This window comes from Herpailurus yagouaroundi, unplaced genomic scaffold (assembly GCF_014898765.1).
Source record: "Herpailurus yagouaroundi ecotype Mexico unplaced genomic scaffold, PumYag 163, whole genome shotgun sequence".
Lineage (NCBI taxonomy): Eukaryota > Metazoa > Chordata > Mammalia > Carnivora > Felidae > Herpailurus > Herpailurus yagouaroundi.
Genome location: NW_024412404.1, coordinates 10,771,645 through 10,793,034, shown reverse-complemented (window position 1 = coordinate 10,793,034; position 21,390 = coordinate 10,771,645). Strand labels below are relative to the sequence as shown.

Genomic DNA, 21,390 nt, shown 5'->3' with positions numbered 1-21,390 from the left:
AAACAGTCTTCAGAACATATTTCTTGTGTCATTCTGAGGTTCCTCGTCACATCCAACCAATTGTCCGTTCATTCACACATTCATTTAACCATCCTGCACATTCAATGCCGGTCTCCTTGCAGTTGGGCACTGTCCAATTTCTTCTCCAAATTGAGAAACCGGAGCCTAGACAAGTCCTGCTCCAAAGAATATGCTAACAAAAGAGCCAACTTTGAGAAGACAAACTTTGGCAGAGTATAACAAAGCAACTTAAATTCTCCTTCAAACTTGTACTCTCACTCTCTCCCAACAGCCTGGGAAGAAGGCAGAGAGATGATTAGTACATCTCAGACAGAGCCAGACTGAGGCCCAGGAGAAAATACAACACAGGGGACCTGCCTTTCAGTCTGATATTCCCACCACCGGTCAGTACCTCCCAGGCTTGGGAAGGCTCTCAGGGACACCACTATCTGGAGATGACGTCAGCCCTTAAGTGATGAGAGGGAATTTATCATTAACCAAAGCAAAACCTCAGAAGAAACTTACTATGAAATGGGCCTCTGACATTTCTTGAATAAAGACGGTCTTTGGAGAGTCACACCGAGATAAATTCTCACTCCACTGGGTCTGGAATCAGAGCTTCTCTATGCTCTCTATGATGTCGGACAAAAATGTGACCGCAAGCTCTTAAACTTGCTTTCCACCAAAGGCTGGAGAGAGAGCTCATCTGCCCACCACCTCGTAACAACTGGAGCCAAATCTCTGTTTCATTTTTACCAAGAAAAAGACTCCATCCTACCACAACAGTCCTTTGAATTCAAGCCTCTTCACAGAGGAAGCAAAAGACTTCCTAATCTCAAGCAAAAAAAATGCCAGCTATGTGCTCCCACAGGGTTCCAGTGCCCTGCAGGCACAGGGCACCAGGGCTATCACAATAACCTCCCAGCTGATCTACAATTCAATTCTCTTTTGTATAAAACTCCAGACACTGTCGCAGTTCAGATCCCAAGCTTCAGTCCCAGGACAGTCCACTCTGTCCTTTCTAACCAGAAGCATCTCCTGATTCAGAAATCTAGACAGACTAGGATCTGGGGCCCAGAGACGACCACATACATAGCTCTAACTCTTTCAGAGGAAAGATGAATTCCCAGTCTGACCCAGTAAGTGCTGCCTTCTGTGTACCACACACAGGGGAGAAAGGATGTGGGTGAGCAGTGGGGGATGGGAGCAGAGTAGAAGTAGGAAGCCCTCAAACACACATATACCCAAGAAAAATGAGCCAGGCAGCCATCGTGTCAGTAGTGAGGGTTTTATAGTAAGTGCTTTGGGTGTCAGAGGAAATGGATTTGACCGGGGACATTGGCTAACCTGCCAGTTTCCCACAGAAATGTCATTCTCCTTCCCTCTGGCCCCTCAGGCCTAATCCCACCATCAGATTTATTTTTGCATCCAGCCCTGTCCTCTGTCCCTCCACAGTTGACTATAAAATATACTGTGCTTTTAAAAAAAATAATAAAATAAATAAATAAATAAATAAATAAATAAATGAAAAAGAAAAAAATATACTGTGCTTTTATCAGCACCAGGGTACCTGGTGAATAGTATTTCATTTAGGCTTATAAGGAGCTGTAAAAAATAAAAAAGAAAAAGAAAAGAAAAGAAAAAAAAAAGAAAAGAAAAAATGAACATAAATCGTAACGGTTATCCATGATGTATTGTTAAGTCAAAAAAGTTAGATGCAGAGTAATGTGTAGAGTAGAATCCCATTTTTCTTACCACTGCCACAAACAAAAACAAGCATACCCACGTGTATCAACTGCACCATGGGACATGTCTGATTGGGTAGGCGAAAAATGGTGAGTGAAGGTTAGAGAGAAGTGTTATAAAATCTACTCCTGCCTCTCCCTGCATATAACCTGAGATAATCGCTTCCTGTTCCTTCACTAGGGGCAGGAATGTCTCAGACCCCAGTATAGTGGCCCATGGAGTAAGACCAAGGCATAAGTCCTGCTTGAGTAAAAAGCCAGAAAAGCAAATGAGGCTTGACTAGCCTCAGGTATTATTCACTCACCCTCAAGGGCTGGTAGATGATAACCCAGTGAGATATTCCCTCCCAGCACCACTTCTGCATAACAGACTAAAGGTCAGTCCCTAAAACCTCACCAAGGGAAATACTTGGGGCTAACAGGAATGTTGAACAGTGGATTTGGGGGCCCAGGATTCTACATTCTAGAGCTCTGCCTCTCCCTTCTCCATGAATTCACTGGGACTGACTCAGAGCAGGCTCTAGCCTCAGGGTCTAACCCAACACACTTTCCAAGACAGAGAAGTGGGTAACCCTTAAGTGATGAAGTTCACCAGGCAACTACCTAGATATCTGAGGACCAGATGACCTGCAAAGAACAATGACAAATTAGGAACAGATACCATTTGAAGCAGAAATAGAACAGGCAGACCAAGAAGGTAAAATAAGTAAGGATGATGGATATACTTAATGAGATAAAGAACAGCATGAAATAAGATATGAAAGTATTTTTAAAAAAGATATGAAATTATTTAAAATATAGAGGCATTATATATGAAAAACATAATATAGAGTTGAAAAACAACATAATGGAAAATTAGGCATATATACATACACACATGTATATACAAGTGTGTGCATATATATTTGATATATTACATATACATGTGGGACACCTAAAGCATAAGCCATGAAAGAAAAAAGTAATAAATTAAACTTCTTGAAATTAAAAACTTTTGCTTTTTGGGAAACCCTCTTAAGAAAATAAGAGGCAAAACATAATAGATGGACACATCTATTAGAAAGGATATAGCTGAAGAATAAATTGCTGAGTTAAAAGATTAGATAGAGAAACTCTCCTAGTAGGAAGCAGGGAAAGAAAAAGAAATAGAAAAGTTAAATAATATGAAGAATAAAAGTAGATGTGCCAAAAAAAGTAGAAGTATCAACATTTGGATAACAGGAATTCCAGAAAAAGAGAAAAATAAAATAGAAAATATTTGAAAATAAAACAGATACATTTCCTACAACTAAGTAAAAATGAAGGACCTCAGAATGAAAAGGCTGTAGAGTCTTTTTTTTTAAGTTTATTTATTTATGAGAGATAGAGATAGCATGAGTGGGCTCCCTCCTGGCAGAGAAAGGAGGAGACACAAAATCCGAAGAAGCCTCCAGGCTCTGAGCTGTCAGCACAGGGCCCTTCATGGGGCTCGAACTCACGAACCTCGAACTCACGAACTGTGAGATCATGACCTGAGCCGAAGTTAGATGTTTAACCGACTGAGCCACCCAGGTGCCCCGGCTATAGAGTCCTAAACAAAAGATATAAGGGAAAATCCATCCCACATTACAGAATACCATAGACAAAACAAAGAAAAAAATTCTAAAAACTTCTAGAGAGACACCAAATCATAAGAACTAGATTGACGTTAGGCTTCTCAACAGCAACAATGAGATAAGAAAACAATAATTTAATGAATTGAAGGAAAGGATTCTTGAATCTAGAATTTTATATCCAGCCAAATTATCACTCAAATATGAGGCATCATAAAAATATATTGAGGCATATAAATCCTCAACTTGCCACATAAAGTCTCTCCTTGAAAATGCTTTTTTTTGGGGCGCCTGGGTGGCTTGGTCAGTTGAGTGTCTGACTTCGGCTCAGGTCATGATCTCACAGTCTGTGAGTTCGAGCCCCACGTCGGGCTCTGTGCTGACAGCTCAGAGCCTGGAGCCTGTTTCAGATTCTGTGTCTCCCTCTCTCTCTGCCCCTCCCCTGTTCATGCTCTGTCTCTCTCTGTCTCAAAAATAAATAAACGTTAAAAAAAAAAAATTAAAAAAAAAAAAAGAAAATACTTTTTTTAAAGTTTATTTATTTTGAGAGAGAAAGAGAGCATGAGTGGGAAGGTGCAGAGAGAGAAGAAGAAAGAGATAGAGGGAGAGAGAAAGAATCCCAAGCAGGCTCCACACTATTGGTACAAGGTCTAGTGTGGGGCTTGAACCATGAGATCATGACCCAAGCTGAAATCAAGAGTTGGACACTTAACCTACTGAGGCAACAGCAGATCACTATAATAACTGGGGAAAAAAATGGATAAGCTAAAAAAAAAATCACATTTCTTTTTAGAGACACTGGAAAGCTAGAGATACAAAGAAATCTAATGAAATTAAATTCTAGGGCAGAAAGAACTCTTCTAAGGCGAATGGAGATTAGTGACTGCTTTCCTCTCTGAGGGCATTTGCTGAGTCTAGGCAGGGACTGATAGGAATTGGACTTGTCAGAGAAAAGATAAACCTGCTGAGAGAAAGAATGAGAAAAAAAAAAGCCAGCTTTTTATGGCCATGTGGGTTGGCTTGACAAAGTAGAACTTTACAAAGCCTCAAGTGTACAGCTCGTTTTCCCCACTGGCTTGTGTTCCACCACAGCAATTTTACTATGTTCTGGGCAGTAGAGGAGTCTAAGGGTTAGAATGGAAATTCAGGGAGAGATTTCCTGAAATATTATGTTTGAGAAAGAGAAGTGTACTTGAAAAGAGGGCCTGCAAAAAAGACAAGATTAACATTAATCTTGAAGATATTTGAAATTAAAAGTAAGCTGATCCAGCTCAATATCAAACAGGATTGAAGTAATGAGTCCATCATTTCAGCTGTCTTAGAGAAGAAAGAGTTGTTCTCGCTCTGGGAAAAAAATAACATCTACTTCAGATTCTGTGGCTATTAATATATGAGAGAGGGAGAGAGAGAGAGAGAGAGAGAGAGAGAGAGAGAGAGAGAGAGATGGGGTGGGGGGGAATAATGTGAAGAATTAGAAAAATGTGACCTATAAGCAAGAGGAAAAAATAAGCAACAGAAACAGTCATATGGGTGATCCAGAACTGGAGTTAGAATTAGCAGACAAAGACTTTTAAAAACTACTATAAATATGTTAAAGAAAAGATGTACAAAATGGCTGAAAAGATAAAGAATGCCAACAGAGGAATTGAATCTATTGAATTGCTAAAAAAAAAAATGGATATTCTACAATTGAAAAAATACAATATTTTAAGTTAAGAATTCATTAATCCATCTTTACACTTTCCCTGTGCCTCACTCCAGGTTGCCAGTGTCTCCCAGAAAGGAGCTTGTGCACATATCTGGTGCCCTAGGTTTTGTAACTGCCACCCACAGGATATGCGTTGCTTATGTGGCTCTGGTGGTCAGTGGGACTTACATTCCAGGGTCTCAGAACTGTAACAAACAAACAAACAAATATTTTTAACTGCCTATCCCCCCCCCGGACACAGTGCAGAGGCAGTAGACTGAAAAACCATTTTTCCTCACAAGGCCTACTTGAAGATCTTAAAACTGCAGTCTGAGGTTCAGGCTCTTAATGTAACACACATCTAGGGGCCAGTGGCAATCCCCTTCAGAGAAAGAGGAGGCTGGCAGGTACCATCTTTACACTTTCTCTCTACCCTGCCCCAGGTCTCTTGTGTCTCCAGAAAAGGAGTGTGTACGTCTGGCACCCTGGCTTTTGTGGCTGTGGCCCAGGAGATACAACTCTTGACAGCCTGGCTCTGGTGGCCAGTATGGCTTGCGTTCCTGGGTTTGACAGAACTGTAGCAAATACAGAAACAGTTCTCAATTGGCTGTCTTCCCAGGGATCAGTGCAGAGGAAACAAAGAGCATGTCCGTCTCCCAGTGTTTCCCCGAAAGAGGTATAGTTGCATACTTTAAAAGCTGTTGCCTGAGAGTCTAGCTTCCAGTCAGCCTACATCTAGGTGCTGACTGAAATTCTTTCTTCTGGGACACTGACATGCCTTGGCACACGCTCAACTACTGGGAACCACCAAGAACAAAGAAGGCTGCTTGGACAATTACAAAGGCTTGAGAGAGAACCAAGAGCTAGGGCAGGGTTAAATGATAAAGTTCAGGGGCACCTGGGTGGCTCAGTCAATTAAGCATCCGACTTCAGCTCAGGTCATGATCTCGTGGTTTATGAGTTCGAGCGCCGCCTTGGGCTCTGTGCTGACAGCTCAGAGCCTGGAGCCTGCTTCAGATTCTGTGTCTCCCTCTCCCTCGGCCCCTCCCCTGCTCACTCTCTGACTCTCTCTGTCTTTCAATAATAAATAAACATTTTAAAAAATGATAAAGTTCATCTCCTACTCTTTCAAGACCGGGAGAGGTGGCTGTTTTATCTAATGCATAGAAACCAACTTAGTCAAGGAAAATGAAGAAACAGAAGAATATGTGCCAAATTAAATAATAAGATAAAACTCTAGTAAAGGACCTTAATGAAACAGAGATAAGGGATTTACCTGATAAATAATTCAAAATAACATTCACAAAGATGCTCACAAAGGTCAGGAGAATGATGTATAAACAAAATGAGAATTTCAATTAGGAGGTTTAAAATATAAGAAAAAAAACCAAACAGACAGAAATCATGCAGCTGAAGAATACAACTAAACTGAAAAATTCAGTAAAATGGCTCAACATCAGACTAGATGAAACAGAAGAAAGCATCAGCAAACTGAAAGACAGGGCAATGGAATGCATCCAATCAGAGGAGCGAAAAGAAAAAAAAAAATGAAAAAGAATGACTTTACAGCCATATAGAGAACATTCCATCTGAAAGCAACAGAAAACATATTATCGAGTGCACATGGAACATTCTCCAGGATAGATCATATATTAGACCACAAAACAAGTCTCAATAAATTTAAGAAGACTGAAATCATACCAAGCATCTATTCTGACCACAATGGTATAAAACTAGAAATAAATTACAAGAAGAAAACTGGAAAATCCACAAATGTGTGGAGAATAAACAAAATGCTACCGAACAACCAATATGTGAAAGAAGAAATCAAAAGAGAAGTCAAAAAATATCTTGAGACAAAGGAAGATGGAAATACAACCTACCAAAACTAAGGGGATGTAGCCAAAAGCAGTTCTAAGTTCATAGTGATAAGCACTGAATTAAGAAAGAAGAGAGATCTCAAACAACTTTACACCTAAAAGAAGTAGAAAAAGAGCCCAAAGTTAGTAGAAGGAAGGAATAACAAAGCTCAGAGTGGAAATAAATGAAATAGAGACTAAAAAGACAATAGAAAAGATCAATGAAACTAAGAGCTGTGTTTTTTTCTTTTGAAAAGATAAACTAAAAATTTTGGCTAGATTCTTCAAGAAAAAGGTAGAAAGGAATCAAATAAAATCAAATCATGAATGAAAGAGATGCTACAACAGATACCACAGAAATACAAAGTAAAACTCTACTATGAACAATTATATGCCAACAAATTGGACAGCCTAGAAGATATAAATTCCTAGAAACACAAAACTGTCAAGACTAAACCATGAAAAAATACAAAATCTGAACAGACCAATAAATAAGCCCATACATTTATGGTCAATTAATTTTCAACAAAGCAGCCAAGGCTATACAATGGGAAAAGGATAGTATCTTCAATAAATGGTGTTGGGAAAACAGCCATGTGCAAAAGAATGAAACTGGATTCTTACACCATACAAAAAAATGAACTCAAAATGTATTAAAGACTTAAAACATAATACCCAAAACCATAAGACTCCTAGAAGAAAATAAGCACTAAGCTCTTTGACATTATTGGTCTTGGCAAAGATTTTTTTTTATTTGACACTAAAAGCAAAGACAACAAAAGCAAAAATAAACAAGTGAGACTATATCAAACTAAAATTCTTCTGTACAGCAAAGGGAACCATCAAGAAAATGAAAAGTCAACTTCTAAAGAATGAAAGAAAATATTTTTAAATCATGTATCTGACAAGAAGTTAACATCCAAAATATATAATTAAAAATGGGCAGGGGCACCTGCCAGTCGGTTAAATGTCAGATTCTTCATTTCAGCTTAGGTCATGATCTCACAGTTCATGAGATTGAGCCCTATGTCAGGCTCCGTGCTGTCAGGTTGGGATTTTCTGTCTCCCTCTCTGCTCCTCCCCTGCTCAAACACACACACACACACACACACACACACACACACACACACACACACATACACTGGCACTCTCTCTGTGTCTCAAAAAATAAATAAACATTTTTAAGTGTTTTTAAAAAATTGGGCAGAGTATTTGAATAGATATTTTTCCAGAGAAGACATACAAATGGCCAACAGGTACATGAAAAGGTGCTCAACATCACTAATCATTAGGGAAATGCAAATCAAATCCACAGTGAGATATCACCTCCTATCTGTTAAGCTGGTTATTATCAAAAAGACAAGATATAACAAGTGTTGGAGAGGATACAGAGAAAAGGGAACCCTGCGCACTGTTGATGGGAATATAAATTGATTCGGCTACTTGGAAAACAGTATAGAGGTTCCTCAAAAAATTAAAACTGAAACTATCATATGACCCAGCATTTCCACTGCTGGATATTAATCCAAAAGAATTGGAATTACTGGGGTACCTGGGTGGCTCAGTTGGTTAAGCATCTGACTCTTGGTTTGGGCTCAGGTCATGATGTCACAGTTCACCAGTTAAATCCCCACATCGGGCTCTGTGCTTTCAGACTGAAGCCTGTTTGGGATTATCTCTCTCCCTCTCTCTCTGCCTCTCCCCTGCTCTCTCTTTCTCAAAATAAATAAACTTAAAAAAATTTTTTTAAGAAGGAGTGGAATTACTCTCTCAAAGAGATATCCGTATCTCCATGTTCATTGCAGCATCATTTACAACATGTCAGCATCATTTACAACCTGTGTCCATCAGTGAAGAAATGGGTAAAGAAAATGTGGTATCCGTAAACAATGGAATATTATTCATCCATAAAAACAGGAAATTCTGCCATTTGCAAAAACACGGAAGGACATGGAGTATTATGTTAAACTACATAAGTCAGACAGAGAAAAACAAATGCCATATGATCGCAATCATATGTGGAATATAAAAAAACCTGAATTCATAGATACAAAGAACAGATATGATGTTGCCAAAGATGGAGGGGGAAGAGGGTGGGCACCATGGGTAAAGGTTGCCAAAAGGTACAAACTTCCAGTTATAAGATAAGTCCTGGGGATATAATGCACAATATGGTGACTATGGTTAACAAATACTGTATTGTATACTTGAAAGCTGCCAAGACAGTATATTTTAAAAGTTCTCATAAGAAACCTTTGAAGAAAAGAAACTATGAAGAAAAAAGTTCTTCATAAGAAAAAATTGTTAACTATGTGCGGTGATGGATTTTTAACTAAACGTATTGTGGCAGTCACTTTGCAACATATACCTATATCAGATTGTTATATGTTATTTTTTAATGTTTATTTATTTATTTTTGAGAGAGAGTGGGGGAGGAGCAGAGAGAGAGAGAGAGAGAGAGAGAGAAAATACCAAGCAGGCTCCATGCTCAGCACAGAACCCAACATGGGGCTCAATCCCATTAACCAGGAGATGAAATCTAGAGTCAGATGCTAAACTGACTGAGCCACCCAAGCACCCTCAGATCATTACACCTAAAACAATGTTATATGTCAATTATATCTCATTAAAACTTTTTTAAATACCAGTGTGTTTTATTTTCTTATACTCTATAAGACATTGTCTCACCATTACCCAATAAAACTGGATATCAATGTAAAAATAGCAAAAAACATTTTCTCTTAATCCCATGCTGATGATAATAATTTATTGTGTGCACTCTCCCTAGTCATTTCCTCTGCTAAGCATTTCTCATGCAGTATTTTGTTAAAAATAGCTTCAAAATAAAAAAGAATTCATTGGCTGAGCTAATGGCAGATTGAATACAAGAGAAGAAAGCTCAGTGAACTTAAAGGCTGGTGAGTGGAAACTCTGCAAAGTGAAGCATGCAGGGAAAAATTGATGAAAACAAAACAGAATATGAAAGACATGTGAGATGTGAAAAAATAATCTCACACATGTACATCAGAAGCCTAGGAGGAGAGAGGAGAAATAATGGGTCTCAAGCCAACAATTTTCAAAATCCAACAAAGACAGCAACTCACAGGTTAAAGAAGCTCTCAGCAAATCTCAAGCAGGACAAATAAAAAGAAAGCCACCCCTACGCACATTATAATTAAACTGCTAAAAACTGAAGATAAAAGGAAACCCTTAAAAACAGCCACAATAAAAAGACACACTACTTGCAGGAGAAAAACAATAAGAATGATGATGGACTTCTCAACAAAAACTATGGAAGCCAGAAGAATATGAAATAACATCCTTAAAATACTGGAAGAAAAGAACCCTGCCAGACTAGAATTCTATATCCCGCCAAAATGAGGCAAAAAAAAAAAAAAAAAAAAAAAAAGGATATTTTCAGACAAATAAATGTTGAGAGAATTTACCATCAGTAGTACTGTATTACAAGAAATGCTAACTGAAGTTTTCCAGATTGAAGGAAAGTGATCCTAGATGGAATCACAGAACTGCAAAGTGAGAGAAAAAGTAGCCAAGTGGATTAATATAACACAGTTCTTAATATAAAAAGACTATCAAGGGGCGCCTGGGTGGCGCAGTCGGTTAAGCGTCCGACTTCAGCCAGGTCGCGATCTCGCGGTCTGTGAGTTCGAGCCCCGCGTCAGGCTCTGGGCTGATGGCTCGGAGCCTGGAGCCTGTTTCAGATTCTGTGTCTCCCTCTCTCTCTGCCCCTCCCCCGTTCATGCTCTGTCTCTCTCTGTCCCAAAAATAAATAAACGTTGAAAAAAAATTAAAAAAAAAAAAAAGACTATCAACTATTCAAAACAACAGTAACTGTGTATTATAGGAATTGTAACATATATGTATACTGTATGTCAAAAACAGCATAAAGGGCAGGAGGAAGGTAAAGAGATTACAATAAGGTTCTTACATTGTTCATGAAATGGTAAAACACTAGGTCAAGGTAGGCTGAGATACATTAAAAATCCATACTGTAATCCCTAAAGTACCACCTTGAACAAGGTAACTTTTCCAGGGTGAAGATAATGTTGTCTATTTAAGTTGTACCAGGAAATGCATTTGTTGAAACTTACCAGGGGCACCTGGGTGAGTCAGTCGGTTAAACATCCAACTCATCTGGCTCAGGTCATGATCTCACTGTTCATGGGTTCGAGCCCTGCATCTGGCTCTGTGCTGACAGCTGGGAACCTGGAGCCTCCTTCAGATTCTGTGTCTCCCTCTCTCTGTCCCTATCCCCCTCACATTCTGTCTCTCTTTCCAAAAATAATTAAATGAACATTAAAGGGCACCTGGTTGGTTCAGTCGGTTAAGCGACCAACTTCAGCTCAGGTCATGATCTCACAGTTCATGAGTTCAAGCCCCGCATCAGGCTCTGTGCTGACAGCTCAGGGCCTGGAGTCTGCTTCGGATTCTGTGTCTCCCTCTCTCTCTGCCCCTCCCCCACTTTCTCCCTCTCTCCCTCTCTCTCTCCCTCTCTCTCTCTCTCTCTCCCAAAAATAAATAAACATTAAAAAAAATTAGAAGCCAACAGATGAAATAGGATGGAATAATAAAACTACTTTGATTAATCCAAAGGAAGTCAGGAAAACATAAATAAAGAAACATATGACCGATAAGACAAATAAAAAACAAAGCATTAAGGTGGTAGGATTAAAGCCATCCATAACTATAATTACACTAAATGTAAATAGAATAAATTGCTTCATTTAGAGAACAGAAATTATCATACAACATAAAAACAAGACAAAATAAGATCCAACTAAACGTTGTTTGCAAGAGATGCTCTTTAAATACAAGGGTACAGATTGTTGAAAATAAAAGGACAGAAAATAATACAACATGCAAACATTAACCATAAAACAGCTGATGCAAATATCTTAGTGTCAAACAAGGTAGACATAAGTAAATAACAACAAAAAAGTCTCTGGCGAAATTGATCAACAAAAGGAGAGAAGGCTTAGAACAATATAATGAATGAACGTGGGCACAATACTATAGATACACACTTCATGTCACAAGGATAGACATATAGATCAATAGAATAGAATTGAGAGTCCAGAAATAGACCCACGTATTTATGATCAATTGATTACTGACGAGTGCCAGGACCTATCAATGGAGAGAGAATAGTCCCTTCAACAAATGGTGCTGGGATTTGACAATGGATAGCCAAATGCAAAAGAATGAGGTTGGACCTCTACTTCACACCATATACAAAAATTACATCAAAATGGGTAAAAGACCTAAATGTAAAAACTAAAACTATAAAACTCAGAGAACAAACATAGGGGTAAATCTTGACCTTGTGTTAGACAGAAGTTTTCTAAATATAATGCCAACAGCACAAACAAAAGAAAAAATAAATTGGACTTTATGAAAAGTATAACTTGCATGCTTCAAAGGATACTATCAAGAAAATGAAAAGACAAGCCACCAAAATGGGAGAAATTGTTTGTAAATCATACATCCAAAAAGGGTCTAATATCTAGAATATATAAAGAACACATAAAGCTCAACAATAAAAAGAGAAATAGCCAATTTTTAATATGGGCTAAGGACTTTAGTAGATATGTCGCCAAAGAAGATATACAAATGAGCAATAAGCATATAAAAAGATGCTCAATATCAGGGGCACCTGGGTGGCTCGGTCGGTTGAGCGGCTGACTTCGGCTCAGGTCATGATCTCGCGGTCTGTGAGTTCGAGCCCCGTGTCGGGCTCTGTGCTGACAGCTCGGAGCCTGGAGCCTGCTTCAGATTCTGTGTCTCCCTCTCTCTCTCTGCCCCCAACCCAGTCGCATTCTGTCTCTCTCAAAAATAAATAACATTAAAAAAAACTTTTTTTAAAGATAGTCAATATCAATAGTCACTAGGGAAATGCAAATCGATACCATACTGAGATACTACTTCATAACAACTAGGATAGCTATAATCAAAAAGACTGTCAGGGCACCTGGGTGGCTCAGTCGGTTGAGCAACCAGCTCTTGATTTATGCCTAGGTCATGATTTCACAGTTATGAGATCGAGCCCCATGTCAGGCTCTGAGCTGGGCGTGGAGCCTGCTTGGGTCTCGGTCTCTCTCTCTCTCTCTCTCTCTTTCTCTATCCCTTCCCCACTTGCACTTGTGTGCATGCATGCATGCACTGTCTCCAAATAAATAAACATTAAAAAATAAAGACTGCCAATAACAAATGTTGATGAGGATGTGGTGGTGTGATTCTCTACTACACACACACACACACACACACACACACACACACACACACACTGCTGTGGTGGGAATGTAAATGATGCAGCCACTTTGGGAAACAATTTGGCAGTTCCCCCAAAAGTTAAAACATAGAATTACCATATGGGCCAGCAATTTCATTCCTAGATACGCATCCAAGAGAATTAAAATCATATGTTTACATAAAAACTAGTTCACAAAAGGTTCACAGCAGTACCATTCATAATAACCAAATGTAAAAACAAGCAAATACCCATGAACTTATGAAGGGATAAACAAAATGCAGTATATCCCTACAATGGAATATTATTTGGCATTTACCAGAAGTAAGCTTTGACACATGCTACAACATGAATGAACCTTGAAAACATTAAGTGAGTGATGCCAGACACAAAAGGGCACATATGGCATGAGTGTATCATATGGAATGTTCAGAATAGGCAATCCATAGAGACAGCTGATCAGGGTTTGCCTGGGGTAGGGCTCAGGAGGAATGGAGAGTGACTACTAATGGGTATAAAGGTTCCTTAGGGGCAATGAAAACATTCTGGGATTAGATGGTAGTAACAGATGCATAACTTGCTAATATTTTTCAAAAACACTGAATTTTATACTTTAAAAAGGTAAATTTTATGTTGTTTGAATTATATCTAAATCTAAAAAAAAATTAGGTCGTTGTATTTGAAAAATTAGACAAAATGGATAAATTCTTGGAAAAATATAACCTGCCAATCTGATTCAAGAAACAATGGAAAGCCCGGATAGTATGATTATTCAAAAAAAAAAAAAATTTGAAGCGGTAGTTAAAATCTTATCCCAAAGAAAATACAAGGCTCAAATGGCTTTTGAAGCCACGAAACTGTCAATGAATTCTTTCAGAGAATAAAAATTCATATCATGAGACACGTATACCCATAAAAAAACTAGACAATGACTATATGAAGAAGAAAAATTATAAGCTTATCATTCATTAATATAGATGCAGAAATTCTACATAAAATATTAGCATATCAAATCCAACAGTTACACAAATGGTAACAAACCATGACCAAGATGGGTTTATCCAGCATTGCAGTGATGCTTTAATATTATTAAATAGAAGTTACTCACTTTTATAAGTAAATGAGAAAAAAATGTACACTATTTCAACAGTGTAGTAAAAGAATTTGACAAAATTCGATACCTGTTCGTGGGAAAACAAAATGTCTTAGTAGACTATGACTAAAGGAGAACTTATTTAAGCTGATAAAAGGCACTCCCCAAAACACATAAAAATCATTCTAGGTCGATGGAGCAGGTGCTCAGCCTTCAAGATCCGCAGGGGGAGGTGGCCGCTGAGCACGGGAGGAAGCCCCGCTTCTCATGGGTGCTCTGTTTCAGGCTTGGTCCAGCAGTGGGCAGGGCCCGTGGAAAGCAGCAAGAACTTGCCATCAGGAACGCATGAAGAAATCCCAGGAAATTAACAAGGGAAAAAGAAAAGAGTATAACTTAACTACCTTTCAGAGAAAGCAGAGGGACTCTGAGATCACACAGCAAAAGCAGAAGGCAGCTAATGAGAAGTCTGTGCAGATGAAGAGGAAAATGCTGAGTGACTGTCTGGAAAACCTGGTGCTACCACCTAGTAGGTATATTATAAGCTCTGTGATCAAGACTTTGTAAACAGTCATTACATGTCCAGTAACAGATCCTTATAAAACTATTTTAAACGTTACCTCTCAGCTTGTCTTCGTGTGATGTTTTAGAGCCATTCTCCAAAAGTAAAACACTAACCGTGCATATGAAAAAAAATTATTCTAAATGAAGAAATGTGTAGTTATATACTTTAAAATCAGGAATAAGACAGAGATACTCACTACTGCCATTTCACTTCAACATCGTACTGTGTGATTTAGGGAACATAGACAAAAAACAAAATTAAAAGCATAGGAATAGAAAAAAGAAGAAATAAAACCGACAATATTGGTGGACTGTATAATTATCTAGACATAAAATCCAGATGTAAGTAACTAGAAATAAGAGGAGATTCCTAAATTTGATAAATTCACTGTGGTTGTGTAAGAGACTGTCCTTGTTCTCAATAGATACATGATGAATTGTTTAAAGGTAAAGGGTCATAGTCTCTGCAATTCATTTTTAAATGATTCTACAAACCTAGAATCATTTTAATGGTAAAAGGTAAGTAACCTCGATTATATTACATTATATATATATATATATATATATATATATATATATATATACCCAGAGAGGGAGATAAAACAAATCTGGCAAATATTATCAATGAGTGAATTTAGATTTAGGTGAAGGATAAATGGGAGTTCATTGCAACAGTTTTGCCAGTTTTCTGTAGATTTCAGATTTTTTTCAAACTGACAAGGTTAATGACAGTCATAGAAAAGTCTAGTAAGGTGATTGGATATAAGATTAATAATAAAAGTCAATTGCGTTTCATTGCATCAGCAACCAAAGAATTGGGAACTAAATTTTTTTAAAGGACTAAAGTTATAATCACAAAACTGTATCACAAAACTATAAACTACTTAAGAATAAATCTAAGAGCAAAAGAATGCAAGACTGATGTAGGAAATCACAAAGTTTGTTTGAAAACATTAGGAAAGACCTAAATCAATGGAGAAACAATCCATGTTAATGGCGAGGAAGAATTAATATCCTAAAGAGAATATTCTCTCCAAATTGATCTACAAATGCAGTACAACGTAAATACCAAAAGGGTTTTCTTAGTTTGCTTTTTGTAGAATTTAAAAGCTGCCATGTCATGTCAGTGGAGAAAGCAGAGGCTAGTCAAGAAACAGAGCTTATAGGGGTGCCCGGGTGGCTCAGTTGGTTAAGCGTCTGACTCCTGATTTCAGCTCAGGTCATGATCTCGTGGTTGTGAGATTGAGCCCCATGTTGGGCTCTGTGCTGGGCACAGAGCCTGCTTGGGATTCTCTCTCTTCCTCTCTGTCTCCCCCTCCCCCCCCCCACTTTCTCTCTCAAAATAAATAAATAAACTTAAAAAAAATAAACAGAGCCTATAAAATTAGTTACCTAAATGAGGGGAAAATAAAATTGGTTTGAGGGGCACCTGGGTGGCTCAGTCGGTTAAGCATCTGACTCTTGGTTTCGGCTCAGATCTTGATCTCACAGTTCGTGGGTTTAAGCCCCACATCAGGCTCTGCACTGATAGCAAAGAACCTGCATGGGATTCTCTCTCTCCCTCTCTCTCTGCCCCTTCCCCACTCACGCTCCTCCTCTTTCTCTCTCTCTCTCAAAATAAATAAATAAACTTTAAAAAAATTGCTAGTGTCATTCTAAGTAAAGAAAAATTTTTAAAAATTTAAAAGTAAAAAAATTAAAAATAAAATTGGTTTGTAACTCATCCATACATAAAAATCATTTCCACTTATATTAATAAATGTCAAAAGCAAAACCTTATAATTTTATTTTTTTAAGTAATATCTGCACCCAACATGGGGATCAAACCCACGAGCCTGAGATCAAGAGTCACAAGTTCCACTGACTGAGCCAACCAGTGCCCCTCAAGAGCAAAATTTTTAAATGTTTTAGAAGACAATACTGTTGAAAATCTTTCTGACCTTGAGGATAAAGAAAGATTGGTTAAGAAACAAAACATGCTACTTTTTTAAAAAGATTAAAAAATTTGACAATATTAAATTTAGAACTATGTTCATCAAAACCTTAAAATGAAAGGATGAGAAGATATTTGTAATGCCTAAAACTGACAAAGCACTACATCCATGATATATAAAGAATTCTTACAAATCAATAAAAAAGGAACCAACAGCCCAATTTAAAAAATAGGCAAAAATAAATAAATAGATAATTAATTAATTAAAGCATTTCATGGAGGAAGGAAAACATTTGGTCCATACAGTGGATTGTTAAATATCAGGGAAATACAAATTAAAATCACAATTATATACCACTGTACACCTATTAGAATGTTAAATAGACCAGCCAATCCAAGTGTTGGCAAAGATGTGGAAAAACTCAAACTCTCATAAACTGCTGATGGGAATATAAAAGGGTTCCACTACTTTGGAAAATAGTTTGGCTTTTGCCTAAAAACTTAATCAAATGACCTAGCTATTCTAGTCCTAGGTATTTGCCCAAGAGAAATGGAAGCATGTCCATACAAAGACTTGTATACAATGTTCATAGCTGCCTTATTTGTAATAGCCAAAAACTGGAGACAATCCAAATATCCATGACTAGACGAATGGATAAACAAACTGTGGTGTATCCACAGAATAGAATACTCGGCAAAAGAAGGAATGAATTCTGGATACTGGCAACAACCTGAATGAGTTTCAAACTAAGTACACTGGGTGAAGAAAGCTGGATTTTAAAAGTATACCACCTGTATGCTTCCACTTATATAAAATTCTGAAAAATGAAAACTAAACTATATAACCTAGAAACAGAAAGTAAATCAGTAGTTAACTGAGTAAGGGGAAAGAGGTGCAGGGCAGAAAAGAGGTGTTACAAAGGGTCACAAAGAAACTTTTGGTGGTGATGGATATGCTTATTATCTTGATTGTGGTAATGATGTCATCAAAACATCAAATTATACACTTGAAATATGAGCGGTTTGCTGGGTGTCGAGGAAAAAAGCTTGCCATAGCTTGACTCTAAGAGAACAGAATAATGTCTTTTAGAGAGAAAAATGCTTCTTTTTATTCAAATACCTCAATGGGCCTTTTTGGCTGGGAAAGTTGAAATACCTTGGGCTGGCATGGGGGTGGGTTGAGACTATAGAAGAGTCCTTAGCTCTATAAAAGAGAAATTTTTCACTTTAGGGAAAGAGTCCAGAATTCAGAGAAGAGAAGGATATGAGAAAGAAGCCTCCAGAGAAGTTGGAAAGAGTCCCTAATACCTACTGCTAGCAGAGACTATGGAGAACGATGGCCAATGAGAAATTCCCTGGGGTGGAGACAGTCATAGAACTTTGATACCTAATATTCACATGTAAATGGTTTCCTATTCTATGAAGTATTTCCCCTTCACCAACCCCAAACCTTTAGCTCAGTCTGTTCCAGACACTGGCCTTGAGTTCATGGTGTTAGGGGAATCCAAGAGGAAGGGACAATTCTGCACATCGGAAACAGAGAGAGAGAGGCAGCAGGAATTGTGACATCAGCTAAGATGAGTGGGAGCACACTGGAGGCAGCAATAAGAGGAGTATCTGGAAGGTAGAAGCATTCCACTCAAGAATGTTGAACTATTGAGGCACCTGTGTGGCTCGGTCACTTGAGAGTCCGACTTTGGCTCGGGTCATGATCTCGCAGTCTGTGAGTTCAAGCCCCACATCTGGCTCTGTACTGACAGCTCGGAGCCTGGAGCCTGCTTCAGATACTATGTCTCCCTCTCTCTCTGCTCCTCCCCACTCATGCTCTGTCTCTCTCTCATGCTCTCTCAAAAATAAATAAACATTAAGAGAGAAAGAGGAAAAAAAAACTTAAAAAAAAAGAACGTTGAAATATTAGGGCAGGGGACAGGACTTTCTGCAGCATGTGGGATAAGGGAAATGAACCATTTTCTTTGAGTATTAAAGGAAAGAATGACCCTAGACTACTGACTTTGTGAAAGACCACTCTAGACCATGCTAGCCATCACAGAAGTGACTCAGTAGGAACGGGGTCACAGACAGACAATGACCTGAATGGCACCCCCTGGAATTGTGCCTTGTGCTGTTAGTGCATCCTTTAGGTGCACTAGCACTTTAGGTCAATAGCTCAAACCATTCTGAGTCCCTAAATTATCAATAACCTACCTTACTCCCTGTCTCTCTTTCTTTCTTATATGTATGTACAAAAAAAGGGGAAGATTTTTAGTTTCATTTTCTTCACAGCATCATTCTTCCATTGGCTGGACCAGAAAGGAACTCAACTCCTCTTCTTTAATTTCCCCTTAGTTCACCCCAAATAGAAGCCACCAGACCCTTGTATTATCCCTGACTTGACCCAAGTCCCATCCTTCCTCCAATAAAATATGGTTCACGAGGAGTTTCAACTGTGAACTAACAAGAGAAGGAATATATCAAGACAGTGTAGGTGGAAGGAAGGGGTTGTGAGAAATGCATTTCTCCCAGTTGCCATTCACTACCCCTCTGCATGGCTGGGCAGCAGGCTTGGAAGGACCTTTAGGTTGATGTTCATGTTGATCACACCAATAAGACAAGCCCCGTAACAATAGGAAGAAGCATAACACAAGTACCTCACGCGTGTGCGAGTGGCTCACAGCTTATCCCCATGTCTACATACTTACCTTGTGTACTTCCCATAACCTTGTTAGGCTGTTATATTATCTTCTATTCTTTTTTTTTAATATTTATTTATTTTTGAGAGAGAGACAGAGAGACAGAGTATAAGCAGGAGAGGGGTAGAGAGGGAGGGAGACACAGAATCTGAAGCAGGCTCCAGGCTCTGAGCTGTCAGCCCAGAGCCCAATGCGGGGCTCGAACCAACAAACTGTGAGATCATGACCTGAGCCAAAGTCAGAAGCTTAGCTGACTGAGCCACCCATGTGCCCCTATCTTCCATTCTTACAAAAGGAAAATGAAACTTAGAAAGGTTAAATAGCGTGCCCAATTCTTCTGAGTCCAAACCACAATGCCTTTCTGCCATCTGAGATGCTATCCCAAACAAGTGCCAGGTCTAGTAGGACGTTTCAGTCAGGGATTATTAACCTAGGTCCCAAGGGGGAGACCCCCAAAGTGGGGAGTCCATGAACTTCTTTAGGATTTATTTTCAATCACCTCTAATTGAAATTTAGGGGGCGCCTCACCTGGGTGGCTCAGTCAATTAAGCGTCCGACTTGGGCTCAGGTCATGATCTCACAGTTCGTGGGTTCTAGCCCCGTGCTGACAGCTCAGAGCCTGGAACCTGCTTGGAGTCTGTCTCCCTCTATCTCTGCCCCTACCCTGCTCACGCTGTGTCTCTGTCTCAAAAATAAATAAACATTAAAAAAAACTGAAATTTAGCATTTCCTTCCATTTAGAATGTGGACAACAAACCACAGTAGTGGTAAGCGATACCTTGGACTTTGTCTCCAGGAGAAACCATGGACATTTTCACATCTATGCTGTTGTTGCAAATGTCTCAAAATACTACACTTATCAGGATTTCAGAGTTATGATTATTAAGTTCCTGCTGGATCTCATTACAGTGCATTAAAAAATAATCACATATGTTACTCTATCACCACTTTAGTAACTGTAATTCATAAGTATCTTATGCATTTAAAAGCATTATGAGGGGAGTCTGGGTGGCTCAGGTCATGATCTTGCAGTTCCGTGAGTTCAAGGCCCACGTTAGGCTCTCCACTGTCAGTGTGGAGCCTGCTTTGGATCATCTTTCCCTCTCTCTCACCGCCTTTCTCCTGTGTGTGCTCTCTCTCTCTCTCTCTCTTTAAAAAATAACTTTAAAGAAAGAAAGAAAGAAAGAAAGAAAGAAAGAAAGAAAGAAAGAAAGAAAGCATTATGAGAAAGTACCTGTAGGTTCCTCATACTTGCCAAAGGGGTTTATGGTGCACACATACACTCATGCCAATGCACACACACACATACACCCATATTTCCACACAGGTTGAAGGATGCGGCAAATGGTCAGGAATTGTGTTCTCCTCTTGTTCCTGTTTACGACCATATTGTACTGCAGATATTTATATGTCTTTCCTTCCTTGCCAGCATGTGAGTTCTAATAAAGCAGGAGTGGTAGCTTCTATTCCTTTGAGCCTTCAGTGCCTAGAACGGGGCTTGGCATGCGCTGAACAATCATTTATAGAGTATCTACTGTGCATAAGGCTCAGGTCCCATCGGGGGTGGCTGAATAGTGGTAAGACTCAAAGGAGAGCAATAAATTCATTCACAAACTTGTTTGAGCATTCATTCATTCGTCCGCTTAGAGGATTATCTAATGGCTACTCAACGCCAGCCACTGAGGTAGGCTCTGGGGAATATAGGAAAAATGAGATCCGAGTCCTTGTTCTCACAGGGCACCCATTCTAGCTAACGAAAACAAGATTTCTGAAGACAGACAGACAAATAGGAATGAGGTCACTCGTTCTGGAGAGTCAGAGTCGTAGGGAAAATCTAGTTCTCACGTCTATGTTTATTAGATCTTTTTAGCCAAAAGGTTACTGGGAGAAACTAACCACAGGGTAGAAAATGTAGACTAAGATGCCCTTCATAAGAGGAAAAGTCTGTGGGGTCCACAGGAG

The 21,390-nt window shown here is 38.8% G+C and overlaps 1 protein-coding gene and 1 pseudogene across 1 annotated transcript in view; one reads left to right on the top strand and one right to left on the bottom strand.

Annotated features, from left to right (window-relative positions):
• Positions 1-21,390, bottom strand: part of HK1 (hexokinase 1) — a 125,855-nt gene that overhangs the window by 104,325 nt on the left and 140 nt on the right. The window lies entirely within an intron of this gene.
• Positions 14,438-14,823, top strand: LOC121036642 (small EDRK-rich factor 1-like; annotated as a pseudogene).